The sequence below is a fragment of the Cryptomeria japonica genome, chromosome 8, assembly GCF_030272615.1.
Source record: "Cryptomeria japonica chromosome 8, Sugi_1.0, whole genome shotgun sequence".
NCBI classification, from domain to species: domain Eukaryota; kingdom Viridiplantae; phylum Streptophyta; class Pinopsida; order Cupressales; family Cupressaceae; genus Cryptomeria; species Cryptomeria japonica.
In genome coordinates this window covers 173,115,042-173,128,540 of record NC_081412.1, presented here as the reverse complement: position 1 = coordinate 173,128,540, position 13,499 = coordinate 173,115,042, and positions in this window count along the sequence as shown.

Here is a 13,499-nt window from a genome sequence, read left to right as displayed (position 1 = left end):
AATGATCAAGTGGGTATCTCTAAAATTACCACCATAATCTCACACATCTTCTTAGTTTTCTGACCATATAATTTTTTGTATTTTTGGACAACATTAGCATAGTAAATTTTAATTTTCTTTATCAGTGCCTTGACAGTCCTCACAGACATATATCTACCATTTTTTAAAAAACTTTTGATATACTTGACCAAAATCAAAATAAATTACATATGATTGTTCTACACTAGATTATATACACTTTTAAAAAAAAAGTTTGCATTTTTTATTATTTTGATGCAAGTTATGCCCAACGCACGAATAGGTACCAAATTTTTAGGATGCACTCACTTCAAAAAATCATTAAAAAAAAAAAATACTCAACGGAAAATTACAAAAAAATACACAACTTCTAGATCTCACTCTTACCTATCATCCTACCAAAGAGTTTTGCAAAATGCTAAATCTAAATATATATTTTGTGCAACGCACGAAAACAACTATGTTATGTTTTTCTGAAAAAATCAGGAACTGTTTTTCGTGCGTGAAAGGTTTGACCCTCTTAATCTTATCCAATTTTTTTAAAATTAGTAGTTTAGAAACTAGATTCAGAGTACTACAATTCTTATTATTTTCTCAACTCCTAGTTTTGAGTGCATGACCTTCAAATATCTCTTTGAAGTTCAATTTTACCTGTTTTGAGAAAAAAAGTGGCCACTTATACCCCCCTTTTTGTTCACCATCTTGTGCAGTTACCCATATATATATATATATATATATATATATATATATATATATATATATATATATATATATATATATATATATATATATATATATATACATAACATTTCTTACTATGGATGTGATGTTAGAGGAGGTGGACAACAAAGGGGAAAATGTTAGTAACTGTGTCATTTGCAGGACCACAACGAAAGAATTGGAAGCCTTAAAACAGAAGATGTTGCAGTGGCAAAGATTTTGACACTAAAGGATAAGTTCCTTACAAAAGAATGAAACCTTTTAAGTTCTTTAATGAAGACTGGAGCAATGTGCTCAAGTAGTTTCTTTTGTCTAGTTCTTGTTCAAGGATTCTCGGGTAGTTCTAAGACTCAGGATCATTTTATTACAGTTGCTAAGACTTTTATGTTATTTTGTTTAACTATAAATGTGTTGTTGTTAGTATACTGAGAGTGCTCTTACTGTTAATGTTGTCAGTTGCTTGTTTGTGTAAAGGGCCAACACCCTAATTTTGCTGCTTTTTAATTATAATTTGATGTTATTAGTTTATTGTTCCTTAAATATTTTTGTTGGTATAATTTACGTCTCATAATTACATTTTACTTAAGTTGACGTAGGGTAATGCATTTCATAATAGTTTGCATACGAGACACTTAGGGAAGTGTGCACATAGGAAAGTTGCTTTTAGGAGAAATTCCACCTTTTGTGGTCTTATCTTGTTGTCACATTCCACCTTCAGTGGGTGATCCACCTCTTGTGGAATACTTTTTTATTTATCCTACCTAACCTCACCTACTCTTGTTTCTTATTGAGTCACATGTCATGATTGTGTGATCACATATCCATATGGCCTTGCCTTTATAAGTAGGCTCATCTACATTGTATTTAAGTTTTAATAATCTAGTTGATGGTATTTTGCATCTTGATTAGAATACAATTCATTCTTATCAATATTTTGTCTCTCTTATTTTTCCATTCATTGATATATATATATATATATATAAAAATAGATTTTTACATTGAAAGTTCTTTCATGTATATATGCTACTACTTCCTTGTAAACCACTATTTTCTCCTATCTACACCAGTATACCTATCACCATTGTCCTGTGCAATTATTTTTACCTATATTGTATTATGCCCATACCAAACCAAAACCAGGCATTAAAAATAATACTATATCCACTGAACATCAAAAAACTTTCACCACAAAAATGGGAATTCCATCCCAACACACCCAACATACAAACAAAAATAAAAAAACTTGGCAAAAGATTGTCTCGTAGCAAAAACAACCCATGGTCCTCATTGAACTCTGACATAGCCTCCACATGAATCTTTTGTACCTACAATGCTCTGGCTATTACTAGACATTCTGGGTTGCGCAACACGTGAATCTGACCGACATCAATCTCCTCAACATCTTTGCTGGCATCATTTGGTATCCACTCCTCCCCAAACCCCAACCCCCAGTCATTCTCTCCATCCTCATTCCCTTTCTCATTAATTTCGATATCCCTATGCCCAATGAGTCCCTCCTCTCGCACATAGTTTTCAAACCCCCCATTCATAGGGCTCACCTCAATTCCCATTATTCTCATAATGAGAGCAATGTTTCCGTTCTTCTCTGGCCAACTTTGTTTCAACCTCTCAAGCTCCAGGGTTTGAACTATCATGTATTTCTTGAGTTCCACTTTGTTCCTCTAATACATATAGTATTTCTACACCAACAGGATATGAAAATTCCCATCTATGCTATCTAGGGCAACATCTATCTCGCCATAGAAGGTGTGTCAAAAGATCATTTGGCACACCTTCTTTGCCCACTGCTTGCTCAACCCCACGTATAATAGCATTGCCAGGAACATGGTAGGGATATCAACATTGACTTGATACTGATGATATACCTTCAAGAATTAATCCCCCATAATCTTTTTTACTACATGAAAAACAAGGGGATGACTAGTCTCCATTATAGATAATAGTCTCATGTCTGAAATCTCCCCTAGAAATGCCATCTATCATTTTGAAATCTCCAGCAGGATGGGTGTATCCATCTTTAGTGACTCGCCACCTCTCAACCACTCTCCAAATCCAATGAGTAAATTTTGGAACTCCTTCGACATGTCGATCTCCTAAATAGATGACTAACACCTGTGATATTCCTTGGCACAAATTTATCGATTATGATATCATAGGCTTGATTTGTCCTCCAAATCTTGCTCATTAATGTTGGGATATTTGCCACCATGCTTGCCAATGTTGCTCGTGTGATATGTCGATCATGGTTTAACTGACCTCCACCTGTTCATCGTATACTGCTACATTCCCAAGGCATTTAAGGCATGCCACCACCATAGGAGATAAAAATTTGAAAAATTCAAGGAACATCTTTCTCTATTTCTTTCTCAAAATTTGATCTTTTGAGACGATTACAATATGATGACTTGACAAGTTCTCGTGCCAAGTCAATACCACTGCATCACTCATTCAAGTCATCTCCATCACCACTCCCCTTCTTGTGGTATTACCTACACATGCCACAACCTCCGACTCATCCTTGGAGATATCATTATTTGGACATACCTTTCCACCAACTATCCCCTCCCACGAATGTGTCCGCCTATCCATCATATCCAAACACTCTTTTTATTTACATTATGTCCTTTGAATTAGTAGTGTTTCAAACCTGTATAACTAATGATTGTAGACCAAGTGCAAAAGACATCTAATGATTTTATCCCTTTATCCTAATTTCTCTTAGCAACACACTTGGCCAACTCGTCTGCCACATCATTCCCTTCCTTGTATACGTGGCCGAGTTTGAACCCCTGAAGGCTGTTGATCAACTTTTTGATTAGCTCCAACCATTTGTTCATCTTCCAATTCGGTGCACTATTCCTTCTAATTGCATTGATCATGATGACAGAATCACCTTCTAGGTGAATTTTGTCCGCTCGTACTTCCAGCCCCAACTCTACACTTCTCAAAGCAGCGTTTATTTCTGCAATATTGTTGGTAGTATATCCAATTGGTTCTAAGATTTTCATTATTAATCTACCCTCCTCATTCCTAATTACACATTCGATGCCACTCGGTCTTGGGTTTCTTTTGGATGCTCCATCCACATTGACTTTGATCCATCCTAGCTCAGGAGGATGCCATTTGACATCTCGTTGGTTTGCATTGCCTTTGTCATTATATATTATGGATGGGATCAATAATTCTTTAAATATCTTGGTCATCTACCCATCCCAATTTGTGAAAGTGTTATCCTTAGTTGATTTACTTTTGGTAGCTATGTTTTCTATCTCAACCACAACGACTCAATTTTTTTACTAGGAATTCCCTTGACATAGCCTGATCCTTAAAAATTCTTTTATTGCACTCTTTCCAAACTTCCCATACCACCACTGAAGGGATGGTTTTCCATAAACATCCAAATACACATTTTTTGTTCCATTTAGGCCACATATTAAAGCAATCCTTCATATTGGTTGGAAATGGCATCTGTAGATTGAGTTTCATGGTGAAATGTTTTCAACATGATTCTATGTACGAACACGTGAGCATAAGGTGATTCACATTTTCATTGGTTCTTTTGCATTGAGGGCATCTACCAAGGCCAAGGATCCCAATCTTTGCCAATTCATCCTGGGTAAGGATTCTCCCTTGTATGGCCATCCATGCAAACACACCAGCTTTTGGTAGACAATAATTGCCCCGTTAGGCTTTTTGGCCAGTTTCTATCGTCCATGATCACCTCCTTTATCTTGTAGCCCAATTTGACTTTGTATTCTCCATCAGTAGATGGACACCATCTGATGACATCTTCTTGCTCAGTGATACCAAAATGTCTTTTTTTTTGTATATCAGTCAGGTCATTTTTTGATCTTGAGGGACATTCAACTCATCAAACGACTTCCATCTCCATTTTGGAATATTGTTAATTGTACTGGCCTATCCATAATCACACACTTTCCTTCCCCAAACTCTGGAAGTCTTCCTTATAATTTTTGCATGCTAAGGAATGGTTCGAAGATCCAGAAACCCTTCCTAAGAGTCATCCTAGAACGATGCATGCTACCCATTTTTATTTCCCATGTGGTGTGTTTAACAATTATGTCTCTACTGTTTAGTATGAAATTTTAAATTGTTGATCCCCTTGGTGTGTCTTTGATAGTGAGAAATCTGATATGATAATCTGAATCCAAGTATTTTCTCCTCAAAATTCTAACCCATTTGTGGTTATTTCTAACCATTCTCCATCCTAGTTTAGCACCCATGGCTTGGTTCATAATATACATTTGTTTGATGCCTACCCCCCAACACCTAGTGGTTTGCATTTCTTGTCCCATGAGATCAGTGGGACTTTTTGGCTTTCATTTGTACCATTCCCAAAAAACCTTCTCATGATCTATGTTACCATATTCTCAACTGAGCTTGGAATCTTCATGCATGGCATGGAGTACATTGGTATGGCTACCAGTACTGATTTTATCAAAAGTATCTTTCCAGCCGAGGTCAACCACTTCCATTTTCAGGTTTCCATTTTTAAAGAACACTTCTGACTTTCTCTAGTTTATGCTTTGTCTTGAAGCCTTACTATGCACATCCAATAATCTCTTGATCGCCCTGACTTTACCTCTGGAGGCACTAGCGAATAGAATCGTATCATCTGTGAATTGCTGGTAGTTTCAACATCTGAGGTGAAACTCGTTTCATTCCAACTACCTTCCAATCTTTTATATACTATGCTTCTCCCTAAGGCCTCTGCCATGATTATGAAGAGGAATGGTGATAGGGGATCCCCTTGTCTGATTCCTCGTATGGGCTCAAAAAAAATCTTGGGATACCCCATTAACCAACACTGAGAATTTGGGGTTCTTGATGCAACTTCCAACACAATCCACCCATTTCACCCCAAATCCAAACTTGGATAATACTTTAAAGAGAAATTTCCTATCAACCAAGTCGCGAGACTTCAAGATGTCCAACTTTATAACCATGCTAGGGGTCCTTAGTTTTCTGGCTAAGTGTATTTCTTCATGGGTCAAAATTATGCCTTCTACAATAGATCTACCTGAAGCAAACCCACTTTGTTCCTCTGAGATTATTTTGTTGAACATCTTTTTTAATCTATTAGCTATCACTTTAGTAGCAATCTTGTATGTTGTACTGCACAAAGCAATTGGATGGAAGTCCCCCATACTCATTACTTTCTTCTTTTTTGGTATGAGAGCTAAAAAAGTATGATTGACTACCCCAAACATGGTAGTCATTCTTCTAGAGTACTCTACTACACTTATTAAATCTGCTTTATGGTCTCCCAAAACACCTAATAGATTTTTGCAGGGAATCCATCTGGACCTAACGCTTTGTCAAGGTTTAGTTGAAAGGTGGTCTTTCTTATTTCTTCCATGGATACTACTTTGTATAGTTCTATATTATCTACATCATTGATAATGCATGGGATAGACTTAGAAATAGTTCCCTCTGTTCTCTAAACTCATGGTGGCTTTGTTCAATATTGATTAGAAGTATCTAACTACCTCCTTGTTAGCCTCATTTATTGTTTGTATCACACTCCCATCCTCCTTTTCTATTTTGTAATTCTCTTTTTGTAGTGGTTGACATTTGTAGACTTGTGAAAAACCTTAGTGTTTCTATCCCCTTCTCTTAGCCAGACCTCCCTCAAAATAGCACTCTTCCCTTGCCACTAGTTCAACCAATTCCTCCTTTATCTCTTTTCCTTTCAAATTCTCACATCTACATGCCTCTCTCAATAACTAAATTGTTCAGATTCTACAATTCTAGTTCCACCCTAGCCCTTTCTTCAAAAATATTCTTAAAATGCTCTCAATTCCAATCCTTCAGTTTGATCTTTATGTGGGATAATTTTTTATTGAGAATGAACAAGCTGGAGTGATTTTCCATTTTTTTTCTTCCCACAATGTTTTTATTAGATCAGCCAACTTTTGGTCCCTCAACCACATATTTTCAAATCAAAAGGGGGAGTCGGCCTTCTGTACATTTGAATTAATTATCAACAAAAAGGGAAGTGATATGATCCTGTAAACAAAAAAATTGAAGCATCATAGTAATCTGTAATCTTCTGCCAGTCTCCAAACAAAAAGAAATGATCCAACCTTTATGCTATATTCGTGAAACCTTTCCTCAAGTTGGTCCAAGTGTAAATCCCATTCCTTGTCATCATGTCCAAAAGGTTGTTATCATCAATAAATGTATGGAAATTCATCTGTACCCTCAATAAATTTTAAAGACCTCCCATTTTTTATGTGTTATCTAATGTGGCATTGAACTCCCCCCAATGACAACATTCTCATCCCTCTGTGCTTGCAGCCAATTCATCAATTCAAGCCACAACTCTCTTTTACTCATTGTTGGTGTGGACTCGTAGACATTCATTAATACAAAGTCTTTGGTTTGATGAAGAGATTTGCACCTAACTACCATCCAATTCTGAATTTTTGCTATCATTATGCAATTGATTGATAGGGGTTCCAAATGACTCCCATGCCTCCAAAAGCACCATTGGCCTCTCTAAAAACTCCATTCCACACTCTCCATGAATTCATCGTAATCTAAGATTATTCCTTGCTCTACTTTGTTTCCTATAAGAAAACTATATCAGCGTTACTTGCATCCAATTGATGTCTAAGTCGGCACCACTTTCTAGGGGCATTTATGCCTCTAGCATTCCATGATATGATTTTCATTGCTCCCCGAGAAGGACTTTATCCTTCCCTTCAATCAATTTTCTATGTCCTTTGGCATTCCTTGCAATGGCCAACTTGGACCTGTTTGACTTCCTTCCCCTTTCTTTCTTTTTTTTCAATAAAAGGCTTTCTCAATTTTGATTTTGTCTGCATTATGCTTCTTTTCAAGACTATGTTTGGGTAAAAGCACAATGTTGTGTCACACTTTTATAAAGGAAGTGACCAACACGACTAAAATTGTTTAATTTCGAAGTGATGTTAACTGATCAAAATGGTGTTAACTAATCAAATATAGAAATATTAATGAAATTTATGTAGGTTATTTTTAATTTTATTTTTTTTAAGAATTTGACATTTGTTTTATATATTCAAAGACAAATTTTTTATTGTTGAAAAATCAGGGGTTTAGTCGGCGTCACCAAACAAAATGAAAATGAACTTATTTTTTTCTGATTTTAATTTTCCAAATAGAGGACATATATATGAAGCGTTAAAAAAAATGATGTATATTTTTCTCATAATAATATTTTAAAGTCCAACATAGCTAAGTTTGGTAGTTTTCATTCAGCATCACCTTTTGTCTACTAAATTTATGATTATCAAAAAAAAATAATACCCTTTTGGAGAAGACTCTCTCATCCAGTGAAAAGTATATATTTTTACTATCATTTAATATATATTTTTTTAATTTCTAATTACCTTCTTTTTAAACTTAAAAAATCTACTCGCAATGTTTAATTAATAAAAAATATTAAAATTAATCAAAATACTAAAAAAGTTATATGTCTACATTTGTGATTTTGAGCTCTACAAAAGGGTTTTTTTTTAATTTTTGTAAAAAATATTCTACCTGAAGTAAATGAGCAAAAGTAAAAAATTTCAGAAATACAAACAAAATAGGTGATTTGGCTGCCACATCACCTGCCACATAGGGGAATCCGGCCAAACTCAATCCGACCAGATTGAGTTTGACCAAACTATTTTGAATATTTTTGAAAAATTTGAGCTCAAGTGCTCACAAAAAACACCTAAATGGCACCAAGAGTTTGGTCGAACTCTTGGCACCATTTATGCACCATGCCAGTGACATGAGCCGCCATGTGGCGGGGTGGTAGTCCGACCAGTTTGGTCAAACTAACCCCAGTTAGCCCCAAGTGCAACACAACTTCATGCTTTTGCCCGTCTACCATATATTCTCCATAATTTTCTTCAATTTTAGATTTAGAGTCTTGAAATTTCCACTTTGAGAAATTCGATCCATCATCATTCTCAAAGAACTCATCATCAATCTCCTCATCATCTGCAATCTGGAGATTCTTTCTATTGTCATCTTCTTGACTACATTTCACATGCATTTCCTTCAGATCCTCATCTCTTTGTTTCATTTCAATCATCAAGTTGTTGTTTAAACTTGACCCTTCATGTCTTGGACCTTCCATCCCCCATTTACTCTTGCCTTTTGGGCTGCATTCCTTACCATTACCTGATACAGTGTTTCCATGCTCCAATCTTCCCGTTGCTTTTTCCTCATTCTTGTCTGTATCCTTGTGCCATTCAATTGCCAGGGTTTCACCTTTGGTGGGCCAAATATTGATCTGGTTCTCAATTTCTTTCTGTAGTGACTATGTGTCTTTTAATAGTTTTCTAAGTTCATCCTATCCTCCAACTACATTGATTTGGTTGTTGTGTGATCCTAACAAGGGGACTGTTGCATTTACATTCTTTGCCCCTTAGTTGGATGTATTTTCCTCTTTTTCAAGGCCTTCCTATTAGGGGGGCAAGAGAAGTTGTTCCTTTGATCTATGACAATTAGATGTGGATGCCACATAGCCTTTCCCCAGTATACAATTACCTCCCATTGTGTTGTTGTCTAACTCAACCTTTTGTCTCCATAATCCACTGCCAGTTATAATCTCAAAATCCTTTATCCCTTTTGTATCATTGTCTACTTTTGCCAAAATTCTAGGGACTTCCCTTGGTTTCCCGAAGAAGAAATCTTCATCTATTCCAATAAATACCCCTATCTCTTCTCCTATTTTTCTCATGACATCCATCAACCAATATTTTGCTAGCAGATTTTCAAGTTTGAACCATTTGGGAGATATGGAGATTCTATGCTTTGTGGGATCAAAATTTTCTTTTAGTCCAAAAAATAAAATGTATATCCTTCAAAAAAATATGGAGCTCCTCCCATAATAACTTTCTTTAAACCCTTGTCTATACATTCCATAATGAAAAAACCTTGAGAAAGTGTTATGATACTTTCGTCCTTCAAAACTGTTTTGCCACCATTTTGTGATGTGATCCATAGGGCAAGTCGGTCCATGCCACTTGGCGAAGAAAGCACAAATTTTCAGATGCTCCCAAACTGGAATCATTGTTTTTCTTGGGATGACAAAAGCCTTGGATTTGGGATCCAATTTTTCTTTTCCCTTTTCTTGTGCATTAAGGTTTTCATTCATGCTTGGCCTCCTTGGATCTTGCCGAATCGAGTTTTTTGGGACCCATTTCTCCTTCTTTTTCCATAGTATCCTTGTCTTCCAAATGCACTCCATCAATCATGTCCACTCCTCCAGTTGCTTGCTTGATCTACTGTTGTGTTGGCATTTTTCCCACACATCCCACTCTAGACTTTGTTCCTCGTGTTTTGATGATTCAATCCATGGTACCCCCAATTGGATCTTTGGTTGTCTTGATTGCCATCACCAATGTTTCTTTGTCATTGCGAATAGTCACTCCTCAACCCTCACTCCCCCTACCATTGCCTGTGATCCTCTGGATGTCGCCATACCCTATTCACCCACTTTCCAACAGAGTATACCCACTAAGGCTAAAGATTTCCATCACCATGCTATGCCCTGCTGTCGTAATCTCTTTTGCTTTGAACTTGACTTCACTCCATCCCATTCCCTTCAAATCGCCTACCTTTTTGTGCTCTTGCTCCAAATCGAACTCCATTTGAGCATAATGTTATTGTATTGAACTATTTATTTTGATATAATATCTCATATAAAATATTGTAAATGTTATTTCTCATAACTAATTTTTTTATACATTTTAACTGTATTGATTTTTTAATAAAATAAAGGTCATAATTTTTTAAAAGTTTTAATTTTGATTTAATTTAATTTTCTAATAAAATTTAGATCATATATTTAAAAATAATAATTTATCCCAATTAGAAAAGACACCTCTGCAGCTGATTACTGTAATTTATGCAAGCTTCCTGAAACTGGAAGACACATTCTCTTTGACTGTATTTTTGCTAAGGAAATTTGGAATATGTTTGGCATCTCTTATCCTATGAATATTAATATTCTTGAAATTATTACTGGGCATATTGAGGGGCTAAAAAAAGATACTAATATGTTTTGGAACATTCTCTCTTCTAACATCTTATGCCAGATCTAGAAATGTAGAAATGGGGAAAGGTATCAAAACAACCCCAGAGTTCTTACTGAGTTTTTTTGAAAACTCACATATTTTAAAATCTTCTTGTAGGTTCATACCACAATGCTGATTAATAAGGAAAAGCTCAAAAGGATCCTAAAGGAGGGATATGCTATTTTTGAGATGACAGATGGCTATGAATGGAGGAAGAACATGGATAACCTGCAGATGTTCGAGAAGACTCTCAAGATGATTAACCAGGAGGTTAAGGAAAACAAAAACTCCAAAAAGGACCAAATCCTCGTGCTTGCTCAAATACAGGAGAAGAAAAACATTGTGTGGATGGAGGGAGCTATGGGGTGGACACCCATGATGATATCTTACATTAGTCTTTTAGTGTTCTTTTTGTTTCTTTGCTCAGGTTTCTTTGATATGTGAATTTCGTGATTCTCTCATCTCGATGTAACTGGTGATCCCCTTATTTTTAATATAAAAAAAAAAAAAACCAATTTAATCACTAAATAATACATCTCAAAATAATCATCTATTAACGACTTTCCTAGGAAAATTACACTCATATATTTCATTTTAATAAATTTGACATTTATCAAGTTATCATAAAAATAATCACATATTCCTTAAAAAATGATCGAAGGCATTGAGGAAAGTGTTCGCAATCGATCAGATCAACACGGGAAAACAATAACGCATACTTAATCATGTAGACCAATAATCTTAAAGATTTACGTTCTGAATCTTCCCAAATAATTAATAAAAAATACTCTCTTTAAAGACATGCATATTTGATCATAGAGGAAGAGCTAGAATGAATGCATATCTAAAAGTTCAAAAGATTTTATGTGTTTGTACTTCATTTACGTGTAATAAAAAAATTATTTTAATTTATTTAATTTAATTATTTTATTAAAATTGTATATTTAAAATAATAAATGAGTCAAAATAGCAACAATGGATGGAGTGTAATTGGATAACATGTTACAAAAATTCTTTTAATTTATCAAAATTTTTGATAACAACTAAAAATTAAAAAATTTAATATAATAATAAACATACTATTATTATTCAGTAATATATATAAATAAAAATATTAAAAAAAAAAATTGGTTTTGGCATGGTCTTTCTTTCCTATATCAAAATTTAAAAATGGAAAATAAACTCTTAGTAAACATTAGAGTAAAAAGGAAATGAAAAAGAAATAATTAAATATATAAAATTTGTTGAAAAGAGAAAAATATGATAATGAAAAGCATATAGAATGAGGTGAAAAAATAGAAAAAAAATTAACATTTTCACTAATAAAATGATAGTAGAATTAAGTTATATCTTTTTCTATTTATTTAATTAAAATTACAAATAACGATTAAAAACATGTTTATTCTTATTGTTACCCATACAAACTCCAATTCAATTTAATATTAGATCAAAAATAATATAATTATATATTAACAAATGCTCACTAATTAATCCATTTTCCTCCACCATCCATCGCTCCACATACACTCATTTCTATTCAATAAATCCCCACTCTGTCCATGCAAATACTCCATATGATATATGTGCTAATGTTAGATTTTTAGACATCATTTATGTCACATCAATTATATATGACAATTTACACAACAATTATATATGACATATATTTACACATCAATTTGATTTCCACAAATCTCAAATATTTGTTAATTGCATGGACTTGATTTTGAAAAATCTCAAATATTTCTCAATTGCCACCTATTCTACATTCTTGCTATATATTTACACAACTTTATTTTTGACTAATCTCAAATATTTGCCAATTGCCACCATTGAGTTCTCAATGTGGAGACCCGTGTTCAACTCCCATGAGGGACACTTTGGTAGAGAATTCTAAGTTGTGACTCTTGGTCTTCCATTGTTTAAAAGTGGATTTCTAAATTGTGACCCTTGGTCTTCCAATTGTTGTTTAAAAATAACTCCCTACACTTCTATAAGAATAAAAACTTAAACTCCTATAAATCCATAAAATTCATAAAGAATAATAAGTTAAACTCCTATAAATCCATAAAATTAATAAAGAATAATAAGTTAAACTCCTATACATCATTCTAAAAATCTTTCCTTTGAAACACCAATAGAAACTTGTATGCATCAAACCATTCTAAGACATCAACACACAAGTAAAATGTTAAAACTACTCTTAAGCAAGGGGTCATTCCACAATTTATAGAGATCACTTCTATAAATGTTCATAATAAGATATCAACACACACAAGTAAAATGTTAAAACTACTCTTAAGCAAGGGGTCATTCCACAATTTATAGAGATCACTTCTATAAATGTTCATAATAGACAATATCAATCTTATAAAAGAGATTATAATCTCATATTATCTAAGGACAAAAAAAACTCTACATTACATCAAACTTATTTTCAAGATTAATCCCAAAAAACTAAACCCTCGACCTTTTAAAATTGATTTTTTTAATTCTTAAATAATAATTTAACTTTTCTAATAAATATTATAATCCCATATTATCTAATTATCTAATGAAAAAAAAAAGAAACGCTACATAACATCAAACTTATTCTCCAAAGATTAATACTAAAAAATAAACCCTCTCGACCTTTTAAAGTTGTTTTTTTTATTTCTA